Genomic DNA, 19,450 nt, shown 5'->3' with positions numbered 1-19,450 from the left:
CAAAACTTTTTATCAAAAAACCAAACCTCAAAACTCAAAATTGCGCTCTAGCGCCCCCTAGGACAAAAAAAAACCAGACTGCCTGTAACTCCCACTAGGAAGGTCGGAGAGACATGAAACAAAAACCTCTATGTAGGTCTGACTCAGATCTAGATTTCATAATAGTACATTCTCGGGCTAAAATCAACAGGAAGTTGGCAATTCCCCCTTCAAGACAAAAAAGTACTAAAAACAGTCACTTTTGAGCTGTAATTTGACCCCCTTAACATGCTTCAAAACTCACCAAACTGAACGCACACATCAGGACTGGCAAACATTGCGATCTAAAAAAAAAAACCTAACCCCAAATCTCAAAATTGCGCTCTACTGCAATTTTTTAATAAAACGCCAAAAAAACTGCTCCTCGGAAGAAAAAAAATGACAAAACTGCCTGTAACTCCCACTGGGAAGGTCGGAGAGACATGAAACAAAAACCTACAGGAAGTTTGCTATTCCCCCTTCAAAACAAATTCTTTGTAAAAACCGGTCACCTTCCTTCAAAAACGAATTCCTCTGAGCGCGTTTGTCGTTTCGCCTTCAAACTAACACAGGAGAGAGATTGAACCCTTGTGATTACAATGACAGAAGCGCTTTTTTTTCTAACTGCTCCGGTTTTGATTTTATGACCCTTCAAAGACCCGCTGCGTTGATGCTGCTGCGCTGCTGTTTTTTTAAGATGGCTGCTTAAAAGCAGGAAGCACCAGCGTGCCCACACAATGCAGACAAGGTAGGTACACTAGACAAAAGTCTTGGGACACTTCAGACTACAAGTAGACAAAAGTATTGGGACACTTAGGACTAGCACCTGCCAAATACGCGGCCCCGAACAACGCTGCTTGCAGCTTTAAATATTATTATTATTCTTCCGCAACTTTGCGCTGTAATTTGACCCCCTTAACATGCTTCAAAACTCACCAAATCTTACACACACATCAGTAATATACGGCAAAACTTTTTATCAAAAAACCAAACCTCAAAACTCAAAATTGCGCTCTAGCGCCCCCTAGGACAAAAAAAAACTAGACTGCCTGTAACTCCCACTAGGAAGGTCGGAGAGACATGAAACAAAAACCTCTATGTAGGTCTGACTCAGATCTAGATTTCATAATAGTACATTCTCGGGCTAAAATCAACAGGAAGTTGGCAATTCCCCCTTCAAGACAAAAAAGTACTAAAAACAGTCACTTTTGCCTCTTTGAGCTGTAATTTGACCCCCTTAACATGCTTCAAAACTCACCAAACTGAACGCACACATCAGGACTGGCAAACATTGCGATCTAAAAAAAAAAACCTAACCCCAAATCTCAAAATTGCGCTCTACTGCAATTTTTTAATAAAACGCAAAAAAAAACTGCTCCTCAGAAGAAAAAAATGACAAAACTGCCTGTAACTCCCACTGGGAAGGTCGGAGAGACATGAAACAAAAACCTACAGGAAGTTTGCTATTCCCCCTTCAAAACAAATTATTTGTAAAAACCGGTCACCTTCCTTCAAAAACGAATTCCTCTGAGCGCGTTTGTCGTTTCGCCTTCAAACTAACACAGGAGAGAGATTGAACCCTTGTGATTACAATGACAGAAGCGCTTTTTTTTCTAACTGCTCCGGTTTTGATTTTATGAGCCTTCAAAGACCCGCTGCGCTGATGCTGCTGCGCTGCTGTTTTTTTAAGATGGCTGCTTAAAAGCAGGAAGCACCAACGTGCCCACACAATGCAGACAAGGTAGGTACACTAGACAAAAGTCTTGGGACACTTCAGACTAAAAGTAGACAAAAGTATTGGGACACTTAGGACTAGCACCTGCCAAATACGCGGGCCCGAACAACGCTGCTTGCAGCTTTAATTATTATTATTATTCTTCCGCAACTTTGCGCTGTAATTTGACCCCCTTAACATGCTTCAAAACTCACCAAATTTTACACACACATCAGTAATATACGGCAAAACTTTTTATCAAAAAACCAAACCTCAAAACTCAAAATTGCGCTCTAGCGCCCCCTAGGACAAAAAAAAACTAGACTGCCTGTAACTCCCACTAGGAAGGTCGGAGAGACATGAAACAAAAACCTCTATGTAGGTCTGACTCAGATCTAGATTTCATAATAGTACATTCTCGGGCTAAAATCAACAGGAAGTTGGCAATTCCCCCTTCAAGACAAAAAAGTACTAAAAACAGTCACTTTTGCCTCTTTGAGCTGTAATTTGACCCCCTTAACATGCTTCAAAACTCACCAAACTGAACACACACATCAGGACTGGCAAACATTGCGATTTAAAAAAAAAACCTAACCCCAAATCTCAAAATTGCGCTCTACTGCAATTTTTTAATAAAACGCAAAAAAAACTGCTCCTCGGAAGAAAAAAAATGACAAAACTGCCTGTAACTCCCACTGGGAAGGTCGGAGAGACATGAAACAAAAACCTACAGGAAGTTTGCTATTCCCCCTTCAAAACAAATTCTTTGTAAAAACCGGTCACCTTCCTTCAAAAACGAATTCCTCTGAGCGCGTTTGTCGTTTCGCCTTCAAACTAACACAGGAGAGAGATTGAACCCTTGTGATTACAACAACAGAAGCGCTTTTTTTTATAACTGCTCCGGTTTTGATTTTATTAGCCTTCAAAGACCCGCTGCACTGATGCTCCTGCGGTGCTGTTTTTTTAAGATGGCTGCTCAAAAGCAGGAAGCACCAACGTGCCCACACAATGCAGACAAGGTAGGTACACTAGACAAAAGTCTTGGGACACTTCAGACTAAAAGTAGACAAAAGTATTGGGACACTTAGGACTAGCACCTGCCAAATACGCGGGCCCGAACAACGCTGCTTGCAGCTTTAATTATTATTATTATTCTTCCGCAACTTTGCGCTGTAATTTGACCCCCTTAACATACTTCAAAACTCACCAAATTTTACACACACATCAGTAATATACGGCAAAACTTTTTATCAAAAAACCAAACCTCAAAACTCAAAATTGCGCTCTAGCGCACCCTAGGACAAAAGAAAACTAGACTGCCTGTAACTCCCACTAGGAAGGTCGGAGAGACATGAAACAAAAACCTCTATGTAGGTCTGACTCAGATCAAGATTTCATAATAGTACATTCTTGGGCTAAAATCAACAGGAAGTTGGCAATTCCCCCTTCAAGGCAAAAAAGTACTAAAAACAGTCACTTTTGCCTCTTTGAGCTGTAATTTGACCCCCTTAACATGCTTCAAAACTCACCAAACTGAACGCACACATCAGGACTGGCAAACATTGCGATCTAAAAAAAAAACCTAACCCCAAATCTCAAATTTTTTTAATAAAACGCAAAAAAAACTGCTCCTCGGAAGAAAAAAAATGACAAAACTGCCTGTAACTCCCACTGGGAAGGTCGGAGAGACATGAAACAAAAACCTCAGGAAGTTTGCTATTCCCCCTTCAAAACAAATTCTTTGTAAAAACCGGTCACCTTCCTTCAAAAACGAATTCCTCTGAGCGCGTTTGTCGTTTCGCCTTCAAACTAACACAGGAGAGCGATTGAACCCTTGTGTATAAAAGTATAGAACAGCATTTTTCTAACTGCTCCGGTTTTGATTTTATGACCCTTCAAAGACCCGCTGCGCTGATGCTGCTGCGCTGCTGTTTTTTTTAAGATGGCTGCTTAAAAGCAGGAAGCACCAACGTGCCCACACAATGCAGACAAGGTAGGTACACTAGACAAAAGTCTTGGGACACTTCAGACTAAAAGTAGACAAAAGTATTGGGACACTTATGACTATCACTGGACAAAAGTATTGGGACAGTTAGGACTAGCACCTGCCAAATACGCGGGCCCGACCAATGCTGCTTGCAGCTTTAATTTGAACTGAAGTCGTGGTACTTCCCTGGGTTGCCAGTTGAACAGCTTTGTTTTGGTAACACAACACTTTACTGAGTTGTGATTGCAGCCTGGAATGAAAACCTTTTATTTTGTACCTTTGACTTCCTGTCAGGTTACTAGAAGTCAAACTGCTTCTTTCGGTCTCACCTCACCAACTTTCCTTCTGTCGGGGAAAAACCCCTCTTAGAATATTACCAGTCTTGGTAAATTTAGCTCCAGCAGGCCACAAGTTTCTGTGTTTTTGTTTTGTTTTGAAGAACATCACCTTACTTGTGGGAGTGGAGCTCCAAAGGGTCTAATTCCATCCCGGCCTAATTGAGGTTTAATGCTAGAGTAGAGCAGCAGGCCTGTCATTTTCAGAAGAGTGTTCTTCATGTGGTCTCAGCACATTTAGACTGCAGCTGTGGAACATCTCCTCACACTTGAGTGTTTCTCCCTCTGCTCTCGCTGTGGAACATCTTGCCAGAACCAATACTGAGCTTTGAAGGTGCAGCTTCTACGAGATCATTACACAGGAATCCTGGCTAGGATGAAGATGAAGAAACATGGACTAGGACTTGTGGATTCTTACACGCATCACTATTCAAAATGTTTCGGAATTAATGGACGTTATTCAATTCCTCGGGGAACAACTTTTTCCACTACAAAGGGGCCCGGGGCACACTCATACACTTGTATAGAACATCATCTCATGGCTGTCTTGACTTTACAATCATTTCTATGTTTTTGTGATGTAGTGATTGGAGCACATACAGGTAAAAGCCAGTAAATTAGAATATTTTGAAAAACTTGATTTATTTCAGTAATTGCATTCAAAAGGTGTAACTTGTACATTATATTTATTCATTGCACACAGACTGATGCATTCAAATGTTTATTTCATTGAATTTTGATGATTTGAAGTGGCAACAAATGAAAATCCAAAATTCCGTGTGTCACAAAATGAGAATATTACTTAAGGCTAATACAAAAAAGGGATTTTTAGAAATGTTGGCCAACTGAAAAGTATGAAAATGAAAAATATGAGCATGTACAATACTCAATACTTGGTTGGAGCTCCTTTTGCCTCAATTACTGCGTTAATGCGGCGTGGCATGGAGTCGATGAGTTTCTGGCACTGCTCAGGTGTTATGAGAGCCCAGGTTGCTCTGATAGTGGCCTTCAACTCTTCTGCGTTTTTGGCTCTGGCATTCTGCATCTTCCTTTTCACAATACCCCACAGATTTTCTATGGGGCTAAGGTCAGGGGAGTTGGCGGGCCAATTTAGAACAGAAATACCATGGTCCGTAAACCAGGCACGGGTAGATTTTGCGCTGTGTGCAGGCGCCAAGTCCTGTTGGAACTTGAAATCTCCATCTCCATAGAGCAGGTCAGCAGCAGGAAGCATGAAGTGCTCTAAAACTTGCTGGTAGACGGCTGCGTTGACCCTGGATCTCAGGAAACAGAGTGGACCGACACCAGCAGATGACATGGCACCCCAAACCATCACCTAACCATGCAAATTTTGCATTTCCTTTGGAAATCGAGGTCCCAGAGTCTGGAGGAAGACAGGAGAGGCACAGGATCCACGTTGCCTGAAGTCTAGTGTAAAGTTTCCACCATCAGTGATGGTTTGGGGTGCCATGTCATCTGCTGGTGTCGGTCCACTCTGTTTCCTGAGATCCAGGGTCAACGCAGCCATAGTGATGTTAGTAGTAGTTGACTGGGAGGTGTTTATTATCATTCGGGGAGAGTCCGCTGCATGATGATTACCTGCTAAACGCTAAGCACTGACTACATGTGCTCTGAATACGCACTGCTGATTGGCTGTTACCGCTCTGTGTGTAACCAATCAGATGGGTGTGTGGGTGTGACAATGCTGGGTGCTGAGACAGAGGCAGAAGAAGCAAAGCAGTTTAAGACTTTAGCTTAAAAACTCGTTCGGTACACCCCCGTACCGAAACGGTTCAATACAAAACACATACCGTTGTCCTGTTGGAACACCCAACTGCGCCCAAGACCCAACCTCCGGGCTGATGATTTTAGCTTGTCCTGAAGAATTTGGAGTTACCGTATTTTCCGCACCATAAGGCGCCCTGGGTTATAAGCCGCGCCTTCAATGAACGGCATATTTCAAAACTTTGTCCACCTATAAGCCGCCCCGTGTTATAAGCCGCATCTAACTGCGCTAAAGGGAATGTCAAAAAAACAGTCAGATAGGTCAGTCAAACTTTAATAATATATTAAAAACCAGCGTGATGTGGGCGCGCATGGAGTCGTATATCAACATGGACGGAGCTGCGTGAAAAAAGCCACCCGGCCTCTTCGCGTAAACTTAAACTTACCTTAACCACTCGCTCATCTTTTCTTCATCCATCCCTTCGAGTTAGCTTTTATGATGACGCCGGCTGGAAAGGTCTCTTTTGGCAAGGTCTTCCTTTTGAATATCACCATGGGTGGAAGTTTCTGGCCATTAGCATGGCAAGCTAGAACCACAGTGAAGGATGACTTCTCATTCCCTGTGGTGCGAATATTCACCGTACGTGCTCCCGTTGTATCCACAGTGCGGTTCACAGGAATATCAAAAGTCAGTGGAACCTCGTCCATGTTGATAATGTTCTCTGGCCGGATCTTTTTTTCAGCTATCTTGTTTTTACAATATGCACGGAAAGTAGCCAGCTTTTCTTGAAAGTCTTTAGGCAGTTGCTGTGAAATAGTAGTCCGTGTGCGGATGGAGAGATTGCGTCTTTTCATGAACCAGATCCCTGTCGTTTAGTAGGAGCCATTTTGTGGTCTTTACAGATGTAAACACACAAAGGAAATGAAACGTACGGTGATATCCGCGCGCTTTTTCTTCTTCTACGCGGGCGGGTGGTTGCTTACAGTAGAAGAAGAAGCGCTTCCTGTTCTATGGGGGCGGGTGCTTACCTTGGCGGTTGCTTGCGTAGAAGAAGAAGCGCTTCCTGTTCTACGGGGAAAAAAGATGGCGGCTGTTTACCGAAGTTGCGAGACCGAAACTTTATGAAAATGAATCTTAATATTGATCCATATATAAAGCGCACCGGGTTATAAGGCGCACTGTCAGCTTTTGAGAAAATTTGTGGTTTTTAGGTGCGCCTTATAGTGCGGAAAATACGGTATATAAAAATGACGTTAAGGTTGAGGGGTGCACACTGTGACCCCTCAATCATCATCAAAACCAAAAGTCCATTTAACAACATTTTCTTCACGTCAAAGAAGGCTGGGCTTCCAAACACGTCTTCTTCCAAACAGGACGTGTGTTTTGATGGCACTATTGTGTTGCCATGACTGCAGTAATGTGCAATAAAAGCAGTTTGTGGGGTGAAAATGGCTATTTAATAAGCCGTTAAAGAGGCTGCAGCCACTTTTTGGCTGCGGGGTCTGACATGTTAATGAGAGGAAGATGTGGATGTCGTCACATATTTGCACATGGCTGGGTGGAATCTACCTCCTTGGCAGAAGGTGTGTGTAGTACTGAAGTAGTACGAAGGCTTGTTTCCATTGTGGTCCATGAAATATTCATCACATTTGATACATTCAATAATAAAAGATATATAACCTGTAACATGTATATTTAAAAAAAATGACGTTAAGGTTGAGGAGTGCACATTGTTAGACTGTATTTATATTATTCACATGTGAATAATGCTGTATAATAGACTATATTTATATTATTCACATGTGAATAATGCTGTATAATAGACTATACTTATGTTATTCACATGTGAATAATGCTGTATAATAGACTATACTTATGTTATTCACATGTTAATAATGCTGTATAATAGACTATATTTATATTATTCACATGTGAATAATGCTGTATAATAGACTATACTTATGTTATTCACATGTGAATAATGCTGTATAATAGACTGTATTTATGTTATTCACATGTAAATAATGCTGTATAATACTGTATTTATATTATTCACATGTGAATAATGCTGTATAATAGACTATACTTATGTTATTCACATGTGAATACTGCTGTATAATAGACTGTATTTATATTATTCACATGTGAATAATGCTGTATAATAGACTATACTTATGTTATTCACATGTGAATAATGCTGTATAATAGACTATATTTATATTATTCACATGTGAATAATGCTGTATAATAGACTGTATTTATGTTTTTCACATGTGAATAATGCTGTATAAAGACTATATTTATATTATTCACATGTGAATAATGCTGTATAATAGACTATATTTACATTATTCACATGTGAATAATGCTGTATAATAGACTATATTTATATTATTCACATGTGAATAATGCTGTATAATAGACTATACTTATGTTATTCACATGTTAATAATGCTGTATAATAGACTATATTTATATTATTCACATGTGAATAATGCTGTATAATAGACTGTATTTATATTATTCACATGTGAATAATGCTGTATAATAGACTGTATTTATGTTATTCACATGTGAATAATGCTGTATAATAGACTATATTTATATTATTCACATGTGAATAATGCTGTATAATAGACTATACTTATGTTATTCACATGTGAATAATGCTGTATAATAGACTGTATTTATGTTATTCACATGTGAATAATGCTGTACAATAGACTGTATTTATATTATTCACAGGTGAATAATGCTGTATAATAGACTGTATTTATGTTATTCACATGTGAATAATGCTGTATAATAGACTGTACTTATGTTATTCACATGTGAATAATGCTGTATAATAGACTGTACTTATGTTATTCACATGTGAATAATGCTGTATAATAGACTGTATTTATGTTATTCACATGTGAATAATGCTGTATAATAGACTGTATTTATATTATTCACATGTGAATAATGCTCTATAATAGACTGTATTTATGTTATTCACATGTGAATAATGCTGTATAATAGACTGTATTTATATTATTCACATGTGAATAATGCTCTATAATAGACTGTATTTATGTTATTCACATGTGAATAATGCTGTATAATAGACTGTAATTATATTATTCACATGTGAATAATGCTGTATAATAGACTGTATTTATATTATTTACATGTGAATAATGCTGTATAATTGACTGTATTTATGTTATTCACATGTGAATAATGCTGTATAATAGACTATATTTATATTATTCAAATGTGAATAATTCTGTATTATAGACTGTATTTATGTTATTCACATGTGAATAATGCTGTATAATAGACTGTATGTATATTATTCACATGTGAATAATGCTGTATAATAGACTGTATTTATGTTATTCACATGTGAATAATGCTGTATAATAGACTATACTTATGTTATTCACATGTGAATAATGCTCTATAATAGACTGTATTTATGTTATTCACATGTGAATAATGCTGTATAATTGACTGTATTTATATTATTCACATGTAAATAATGCTGTATAATACTGTATTTATATTATTCACATGTGAATAATGCTGTATAATAGACTGTATTTATATTATTCACATGTGAATAATGCTGTATAATAGACTGTATTTATATTATTCACATGTGAAAAATGCTGTACAATAGACTATACTTATGTTATTAACATGTGAATAATGCTGTTTAATAGACTGTATTTATGTTATTCACATGTGAATAATGCTGTATAATAGACTGTATTTATATTATTCACATGTGAATAATGCTGTATAATAGACTGTATTTATGTTTTTCACATGTGAATAATGCTGTATAAAACACTGTATGTATATTATTCACATGTGAATAATGCTGTATAATTGACTGTATTTATATTATTCACATGTAAATAATGCTGTATAATACTGTATTTATATTATTCACATGTGAATAATGCTGTATAATAGACTGTATTTATATTATTCACATGTGAATAATGCTGTATAATAGACTGTATTTATATTATTCACATGTGAAAAATGCTGTACAATAGACTATACTTATGTTATTAACATGTGAATAATGCTGTATAATAGACTGTATTTATGTTATTCACATGTGAATAATGCTGTATAATAGACTATATTTATATTATTCACATGTGAATAATTCTGTATTATAGACTGTATTTATGTTATTCACATGTGAATAATGCTGTATAATAGACTGTATGTATATTATTCACATGTGAATAATGCTGTATAATAGACTGTATTTATGTTATTCACATGTGAATAATTCTGTATAATAGACTGTATTTATGTTATTCACATGTGAATAATGCTGTATAATAGACTATACTTATGTTATTCACATGTGAATAATGCTGTATAATAGACTGTATATATATTATTCACATGTGAATAATGCTGTATAATAGACTGTATTTATGTTATTCACATGTTAATAATGATGTATAATAGACTGTATTTATATTATTCACATGTGAATAATGCTGTATAATAGACTATACTTATGTTATTCACATGTGAATAATGCTGTATAATAGACTGTATTTATATTATTCACATGTGAATAATGCTGTATAATAGACTGTATTTATATTATTCACATGTGAATAATGCTGTATAATAGACTGTATTTATATTATTCACATGTGAATAATGCTGTATAATAGACTGTATTTATATTATTCACATGTGAAAAATGCTGTACAATGGACTGTATTTATATTATTTACATGTGAATAATGCTGTATAATAGACTATATTTATATTATTTACATTTGAATAATGCTGTATAATAGACTGTATTTATATTATTCACATGTGAATAATGCTGTATAATAGACTGTATTTATATTATTCACATGTGAATAATGCTGTATAATAGACTGTATTTATGTTATTCACATGTGAATAATGCTGTATAATAGACTATACTTATGTTATTCACATGTGAATAATGCTCTATAATAGACTGTATTTATGTTATTCACATGTGAATAATGCTGTATAATTGACTGTATTTATATTATTCACATGTAAATAATGCTGTATAATACTGTATTTATATTATTCACATGTGAATAATGCTGTATAATAGACTGTATTTATATTATTCACATGTGAATAATGCTGTATAATAGACCGTATTTATATTATTCACATGTGAAAAATGCTGTACAATAGACTATACTTATGTTATTAACATGTGAATAATGCTGTATAATAGACTGTATTTATGTTATTCACATGTGAATAATGCTGTATAATAGACTGTATTTATATTATTCACATGTGAATAATGCTGTATAATAGACTGTATTTATGTTTTTCACATGTGAATAATGCTGTATAAAACACTGTATGTATATTATTCACATGTGAATAATGCTGTATAATTGACTGTATTTATATTATTCACATGTAAATAATGCTGTATAATACTGTATTTATATTATTCACATGTGAATAATGCTGTATAATAGACTGTATTTATATTATTCACATGTGAATAATGCTGTATAATAGACTGTATTTATATTATTCACATGTGAAAAATGCTGTACAATAGACTATACTTATGTTATTAACATGTGAATAATGCTGTATAATAGACTGTATTTATGTTATTCACATGTGAATAATGCTGTATAATAGACTATATTTATATTATTCACATGTGAATAATTCTGTATTATAGACTGTATTTATGTTATTCACATGTGAATAATGCTGTATAATAGACTGTATGTATATTATTCACATGTGAATAATGCTGTATAATAGACTGTATTTATGTTATTCACATGTGAATAATTCTGTATAATAGACTGTATTTATGTTATTCACATGTGAATAATGCTGTATAATAGACTATACTTATGTTATTCACATGTGAATAATGCTGTATAATAGACTGTATATATATTATTCACATGTGAATAATGCTGTATAATAGACTGTATTTATGTTATTCACATGTGAATAATGATGTATAATAGACTGTATTTATATTATTCACATGTGAATAATGCGTATAATAGACTATACTTATGTTATTCACATGTGAATAATGCTGTATAATAGACTGTATTTATATTATTCACATGTGAATAATGCTGTATAATAGACTGTATTTATATTATTCACATGTGAATAATGCTGTATAATAGACTGTATTTATATTATTCACATGTGAATAATGCTGTATAATAGACTGTATTTATATTATTCACATGTGAAAAATGCTGTACAATAGACTATACTTATGTTATTAACATGTGAATAATGCTGTATAATAGACTGTATTTATGTTATTCACATGTGAATAATGCTGTATAATAGACTATATTTATATTATTCACATGTGAATAATTCTGTATTATAGACTGTATTTATGTTATTCACATGTGAATAATGCTGTATAATAGACTGTATTTATATTATTCACATGTGAATAATGCTGTATAATAGACTGTATTTATATTATTCACATGTGAAAAATGCTGTACAATAGACTATACTTATGTTATTCACATGTGAATAATGCTGTATAATAGATTTTAACTGTAAAATTAAATAAAAATATTTGCAAAAAAAAAAAAAGAAAAGCGCTTAAAAATGTATTTTTATAAATTGATTCGTATAAAAATAAAATTAGGAATTACAACAAAAAGTTGTTTTTTTTATCCATTTTTGAAAATTCTGAAAAAAAAATTATAATCAGGATTGAAAAGAATCGTGATTTGGATGTGAATCCGTTTTTTGTGCACCCTTATTAGGGATATGAGTCTTTGGGTACCTAACGATTCAATCTGATTCCATTCAGAATCGATTCTCCATTCAAGCCAATCGTATTATTTGTCATTAAACAGGTTACAGGTTAGAAAAGATCTTAAAAACGTATTTTAAAAAATTGATTCGTATAAAAATAAAATGGGAAATTACAACAAAAAAATGTTCCATACATTTTTGAAAGTTCAGAAAAAAATTTGAATTGGGATGAAAAAGAATCGTGATTTTTATGTGAATCAATTTTTTGTGAACCCCTATTAGGATGTGAATCTTTGGGTACCTAACCATTCCATTCCATTCCTGGGGTGATGATTCCATTCAGAATTGATTCTCCATTCGAGCCAATCGTATAAAGTATTATTTGGCATAAAACAGGTTATGGGTTGGAAAAGCTTCTAAAAATTTATTTTTAGAAATTGATTCGTATAAAAATAAAATTAGGAATTACAACAAAACATTTTTTTAATACATTTTTGAAAATTCCCCAAAAAATTATTTTGGCATAAAAAATGTTGCAGGTTAGAAAAGCGCTAATTTTAACTGTAAAAATCAATAAAAATATTTGCAAAAAAAAAAAAAAAAGCGCTTAAAAATTTATTTTTAGAAATTGATTCGTATAAAAATAAAATTAGGAATTACAACAAAACATTTTTTTAATACATTTTTGAAAATTCCAAAAAAAAATTATATTGGGATGAAAAAGAATCGTCATATGGATGTAAATCCATTTTTTGTGAACCTTTGGGCATCTAATGATTCAATCTGATTCCTGGGGGGATGATAATAATAAAAATAATAATCATAGATTTTATTTGTAAAAAGCACTTTACATTGAGCAAACAACCTCAAAGTGCTACAGTGTATTAAAAAAATAAAAAGATAATAAAAATAAAAAAAACGGAACAGCCTAATAGCTAGAACTAGCACGCATATATCTAAAAATTTTTTTAAAAAAAGGCTTTTTTAAAAGCATCCACAGTCTGAGGTGCCCTCAGGTGGTCAGGGAGAGCGTTCCACAGACTGGGAGCGGTGGAGCCAGGCCCGGCCCTCACCAATCTGGCGCCCTAGGCAAGATTTTAGGTGGCGCCCCCCCCCCCCCCCCCACATCGGCAGTGAAGTGTATATACTCACAAGAAACTGAATAGCTTTGTCTTTGACCTTTTTTTTTACTTACAACTATACCTAATATATAAAGGGGTGGAAAAGTGACTATTACCTGCAGGGCAAACATTAGCTAACCAGAAGGCAAAAACAATGTAAACAAAAAACACCTGCTTAAAAGATCTAATACAAATGTCCCTGAGGAATGTAAGGTGGGAGTACTGTAATTACCTAACGTTACATTATTATTTTCCATAACAATTTAGCCCCCTCCAACAATATTAACCCGACGTTAAAACAGAACTAGCTATTTATTGATTAGCAATTGCCGAATCATGTAACATTAGCTTAATGCTAAAAAGCCAGCTACTATCACATTCTGTGACAGACAAATAATTTCATGTAGGCTAACGTTACCTACCTGCTACCTCTTGTCTTTTTCTCGTTTCTCCTCTTCTTTTCTCTTTTTTCTTCCCTGGGCACCTGACAGTTTTGGCCGTTTTGACATCTTGTGTTGATTTTTTTGATGTGGTGACGTCCACAAAGAGTCATGATACGGGAAGGGAGGGGGCGCACCGTGCGGGGGGGGGGGGGGGGCGTAATGTTGTAACAAATAATATTTCTATTAATTAGGCTTTACTTTGCATTTTAATTAACGTGGGATTATTTTTTGTATTTAGAAATAATAGTACCAACTTTTTTTTTCTTTTTTTCTTTTTTTTTTCTCCAACATTTGTGGCACTGGCGTGGCGCCCCCTGATGGACGGCGCCCTTAGCATTTGCCTATACGGCCTATGCCACGGGCCGGCCCTGGGTGGAGCACAAAGCCCGGTCTCCCATAGTTTGTAGCTTTGTCCTCGGAGGTTGGAGGAGATTAGTCCGGCCGGAGCGGAGGTGATGATTCCATTCAGAGTGGATTCGCCATTCAAGCCAATCGTATTATTTGGCATAAAACAGGTTACAGTTTAGAAAAGATCCTGAAAACATATTTTTAGGGCCCGCATGGCCCATTGCATAAGGACTCCCCCAGGGAGTCCTTATGCAATGGGACATAAGGACCTATTGTATTTGTAAGGTTTTATTCTTTCTTTCTTATTCTTCCGCCGCCTCTTTGAGCACTAATTTGACCCACTTAACATGCTTCAAAACTCACCATATTTGACCCACACATCAGGACCTGCGAAAATTGTCTTTTAATAAAAAACCGAACCCCAAAACTCAAAATTGCGCTCCCTAGGAAAAAAAAAAAACAGACTGCCTGTAACTCCTACTAGGAAGATCGGAAAGACATGAAACAAAATCCTCTATGTAGGTCTGACTTAGACCTAGTTTTCATAATTGTATATCCTTGGGCTAAAATCAACAGGAAGTTGGCAATTCCCCCTTCAAGACAAAAAAGTACTTTTGCCTCTTTGAGCTGTAATTTGACCCCCTTAACATGCTTCAAAACTCACCGAACTGAACACACACATCAGGACTAGCAGAAATTTGTGATCTAATAAAAAAACCTAACCCCAAATTTAAAAATTGCGCTCTAGAGCAATTTTTTAATAAAACGGAGAAAAAACTGCTCCTCGGAAGAAAAAAATTACAAAACTGCCTGTAACTCCCACTGGGAAGGTCGGAGAGACATGAAACAAAAACTTCAATGTAGGTCTCACTTAGACCTACATTTCATAAATTGACAACCCCCAGCAAAAATCAACAGGAAGTTTGCTATTCCCCCTTCAAAACAACATTTTTGTAAAAACCGGTCAACTTTTGCCTCTTTGAGCTGTAATTTGACCCCCTTAACATGCTTCAAAACTCACTGAACTGAACACACACATCAGGACTAGCAGAAATTGCGATCTAATAAAAAAACCTAACCCCAAATTTAAAAAGTGCGCTCCAGAGCAATTTTTTTAATAAAACGGAGAAAAAACTGCTCCTCGGAAGAAAAAAATGACAAAACTGCCTGTAACTCCCACTGGGAAGGTCGGAGAGACATGAAACAAAAACTTCAATGTAGGTCTCACTTAGACAACCCCCAGCAAAAATCAACAGGAAGTTTACTATTCCCCCTTCAAAACAAAATTTTTTGTAAAAACCGGTCATCTTCCTTCAAAATCTATCTCCTCTGAGCGCGTTTGTCGATTAGGCTTCAAACTAACACAGGAGAGAGATTGAACCCTTGTGTATAAAAGTATAGAACAGCGTTTTAATACCTGCTCCGGTTTTGATTTTATGACCCTTCAAAGACCCGCTGCGCTGCTATTTTTTTAAGATGGCTGCTCAAAAGCAGGAAGCACCAACGTGCCCACACAATGCAGACAAGGTAGGTACACTACACAAAAGTCTTGGGACACTTCAGACTACAAGTAGACAAAAGTATTGGGACACTTAGGACTAGCACCTGCCAAATACGCGGGCCCGACCAACGCTGCTTGCAGCTTTAATTTCAATTGATTTGTATAAAAATTGGAAATAAAAATAGGAATTTTAAAACAAACATTTTTAATACATTTTATAAAGTAGTGAATAATTATGAATGTGTAATTAGTGTGCACCTGACAGTCGCTATGAAGAAGAAGGTGTGTGTGAAGTGTCCTGTTTTTTCCTTTTGGAATTCAGCCGACGCGGCAAAACACAAACCGTCTTCAATAATTGACCTGACAAGTCCAGCCATGACTCCATGAATATGCCATAAAAAGGCATTTCTTCTCCGCGTGTGCCGACGTGAGCGTGTGAACGCCGCTGCTTCCTGATGGAAACAAAGGAGGTGTCACCTCACGTTAGCCCCAACACCCCCCCTCTCACAACCACCCCCCCCCCCCCCGCAGGTTCCGCTGAGTCGTCGCCGCCGCCGCTTTGCTCCTGACTTGCTCTAACAAGCTTGTTGGAGGAGCATCAAGTGTGTTCAATGAATAATTCACTCATTTATTTCATGTGACTGAGTGTGTGTGTGTGTGTGTGTGTGTGTGTGTGTGTGTGTGTGTGTGTGTGTGTGTGTGTGTGTGTGTGTGTGTGTGTGTGTGTGTGTGTGTGTGTGTGTGAGAATGCTCTCATGCAAGCAAGAGATGTTTCACCTCCTTTCTTTTCATGGATTTATCGTTGAACAATTTCACGACCAAACACACTCGGCGCTTCCCATTGGTTTATAGCCTTGAGGGGGCGGGGCTTTGACCGTCATCGACGCAAACACACACACCATTAATAATAATCATTCATTATTATGATAAATAATATTCATTCATAATGTAGACTAATTAGGAGTCTACTGATGAAAGTTCTGTGTGACACCTTCTTTAGGAAATCAACTTGTTGCCATTTTACTGCCATGGGGATGTGAAAGTAAATATGTGGTGTGTTTGCAGGGCAGTAAGTAAATATGTGGTGTGTTTGCAGGGCAGTAAGTGAATATGTGGTGTGTTTGCAGGGCAGTAATTAAATATGTGGTGTGTATGTAGGGCAGTAAGTAAATATGTGGTGTGTTTGCAGGGCAGTAAGTAAATAGGTGGTGTGTTTGCAGGGCAGTAAGTAAATATGTGGTGTGTTTGCAGGGCAGTAAGTAAATATGTGGTGTGTTTGGAGGACAGTAAGTAAATATGTGGTGTTTGCAGGGCAGTAATTAAATATGTGGTGTGTTTGCAGGGCAGTAATTAAATACGTGGTGTGTTTGCAGGGCAGTAAGTAAATATGTGGTGTGTTTGCAGGGCAGTAAGTAAATATGTGTTGTGTTTGCAGGGCAGTAAGTAAATATGTGGTGTGTTTACAGGGCAGTAATTAAATATGTGGTGTGTTTTCAGGGCAGTAAGTAAATATGTGTTGTGTTTGCAGGGCAGTAAGTAAATATGTGTTGTGTTTGCAGGGCAGTACGTAATTATGTGGTGTGTTTGCAGGGCAGTATTTAAATATGTGTTGTGTTTGCAGGGCAGTAATTAAATATGTGGTGTGTTTGCAGGGCAGTAAGTAAATATGTGGTGTGTTTGCAGGGCAGTAAGTAAATATGTGGTGTGTTTGCAGGGCAGTAAGTAAATATGTGGTGTGTTTGCAGGGCAGTAAGTAAATATGTGATGTGTTTGAAAGGGCAGTAATTAAATATGTGTTGTGTTTGCAGGGCAGTAAGTAAATATGTGTTGTGTTTGCAGGACAATAAGTAAATATGTGGTGTGTTTGCAGAGCAGTAATTACATATGTGGTGTGTTTTCAGGGCAGTAAGTAAATGGGTGGTGTGTTTGCAGGGCAGTAAGTAAATATGTGTTGTGTTTGCAGGGCAGTAATTAAATATGTGTTGTGTTTGCAGGGCAGTAAGTAAATATATGGTGTGTTTGCAGGGCAGTAAGTAAATATGTGTTGTGTTTGCAGGGCAGTAAGTAAATATGTGTTGTGTTTGCAGGGCAGTAATTAAATATGTGTTGTGTTTGCAGGGCAGTAATTAAATATGCGTTGTGTTTGCAGGGCAGTAAGTAAATATGTGATGTGTTTGAAAGGGCAGTAATTAAATATGTGGTGTGTTTGCAGGGCAGTAATTAAATATGTGTTTTGTTTGCAGGGCAGTAAGTAAATATGTGTTGTGTTTGCAGGGCAGTAAGTAAATATGCGTTGTGTTTGCAGGGCAGTAATTAAATATGCGTTGTGTTTGCAGGGCAGTAAGTAAATATGTGATGTGTTTGAAAGGGCAGCAATTAAATATGTGTTGTGTTTGCAGGGCAGTAAGTAAATATGTGGTGTGTTTGCAGGGCAGTAAGTAAATATGTGTTGTGTTTGCAGGGCAGCAATTAAATATGTGTTGTGTTTGCAGGGCAGTAAGTAAATATGTGGTGTGTTTGCAGGGCAGAGTGCAGATGTGCAGCAGCAACATGAATGAGGATGACATCATCCACAGGTAAAGTTGTGGTCAATAATTCCTAAGAAGAATGATTTTGATTGATGATTATTTTTTGGAGTCAGTTTGAAATGAAAAAGTTTGTAATGAGAGTCAACATTGAACTCTTCCAATGTGTGACGGGCAAGTACAAAATGAACCTTTTTTTTACTTTGGTCTTCTTCTTGACGGACTTGGACCTTCTTGACGTGTCCGTGTCCAGGTGTCAGTTACCATAGCAACAGGGATGGCCACAGGTGAAGCCCCCCCCCCCCCCCCCCCCCCCCCTCCTGGTGATGGAGGTCACAAAGCACAACAAAATACATCACAGCTTGTGTTTTCTCCATTTCCCAGGAGAGAAAAACATCCCTCAGCTCGCGCTGACCTGGTTATAAAAATAGCTCATTTATCCACACATCACGCTTTTTTTTTTCAATTTCCTGCCATCCTTCCTCCTCTCCTATCCTCTCCTCCTTCCTCCTCTCCTCCTTCCTTCCTTCTGTTTGCTGGGGATTTAGCGGCAGATTAAAAGCTTAGGCAAGACTTTGCAACATGAAGGTTTCTCCTGCACTTCATCATTGTCCATCTTCTTTTTTTTTTACTTTTAATACGTATAAAGTTCAGTAACAAATAAGGGTCTGTATTTTTTTTTTTTTTAAAAGGTTCATTTACAAAAATGTTTCTTCACAAATAAGATTCAGTCAGAAAAATGATCAGTTACAAAAACAGTTTAGTTACAAAAAAAGGTTCAGTTACCAAAAAGATTCAGTCACAAATAAGGTTCCGTTACAAAAATATTCCGGTACAAAAAGGTTCAGTTACAAAAAAAAAAATGGTTAAGTTACAAAAAATGTTCAGTTACAAAAACGGCTTAATTACAAAAAGGTTCAGCTACAAAACGGTT

The 19,450-nt window shown here is 36.3% G+C and overlaps 1 protein-coding gene across 3 annotated transcripts in view; it reads left to right on the top strand.

Moving 5' to 3' along the window:
* znf438 (zinc finger protein 438) overlaps positions 1-19,450 on the top strand; it is a 116,886-nt gene that overhangs the window by 83,719 nt on the left and 13,717 nt on the right. The window contains exons 2-3 of one of the 3 annotated variants that reach the window (XM_061965951.1): positions 18,515-18,567; positions 18,770-18,803. The exons of 1 other annotated variant lie outside the window; for it this stretch is intronic. The gene's annotated coding sequence lies outside the window, so the exon portion shown is untranslated. The remainder of the gene's footprint in view (positions 1-18,514; positions 18,568-18,769; positions 18,804-19,450) is intronic. One more of the 3 variants, XM_061965950.1, reaches the window with a different exon arrangement.

Source organism: Nerophis lumbriciformis, linkage group LG07 (genome assembly GCF_033978685.3).
Source record: "Nerophis lumbriciformis linkage group LG07, RoL_Nlum_v2.1, whole genome shotgun sequence".
Lineage (NCBI taxonomy): Eukaryota > Metazoa > Chordata > Actinopteri > Syngnathiformes > Syngnathidae > Nerophis > Nerophis lumbriciformis.
This window is presented reverse-complemented; position numbering and strand designations above follow the sequence as displayed.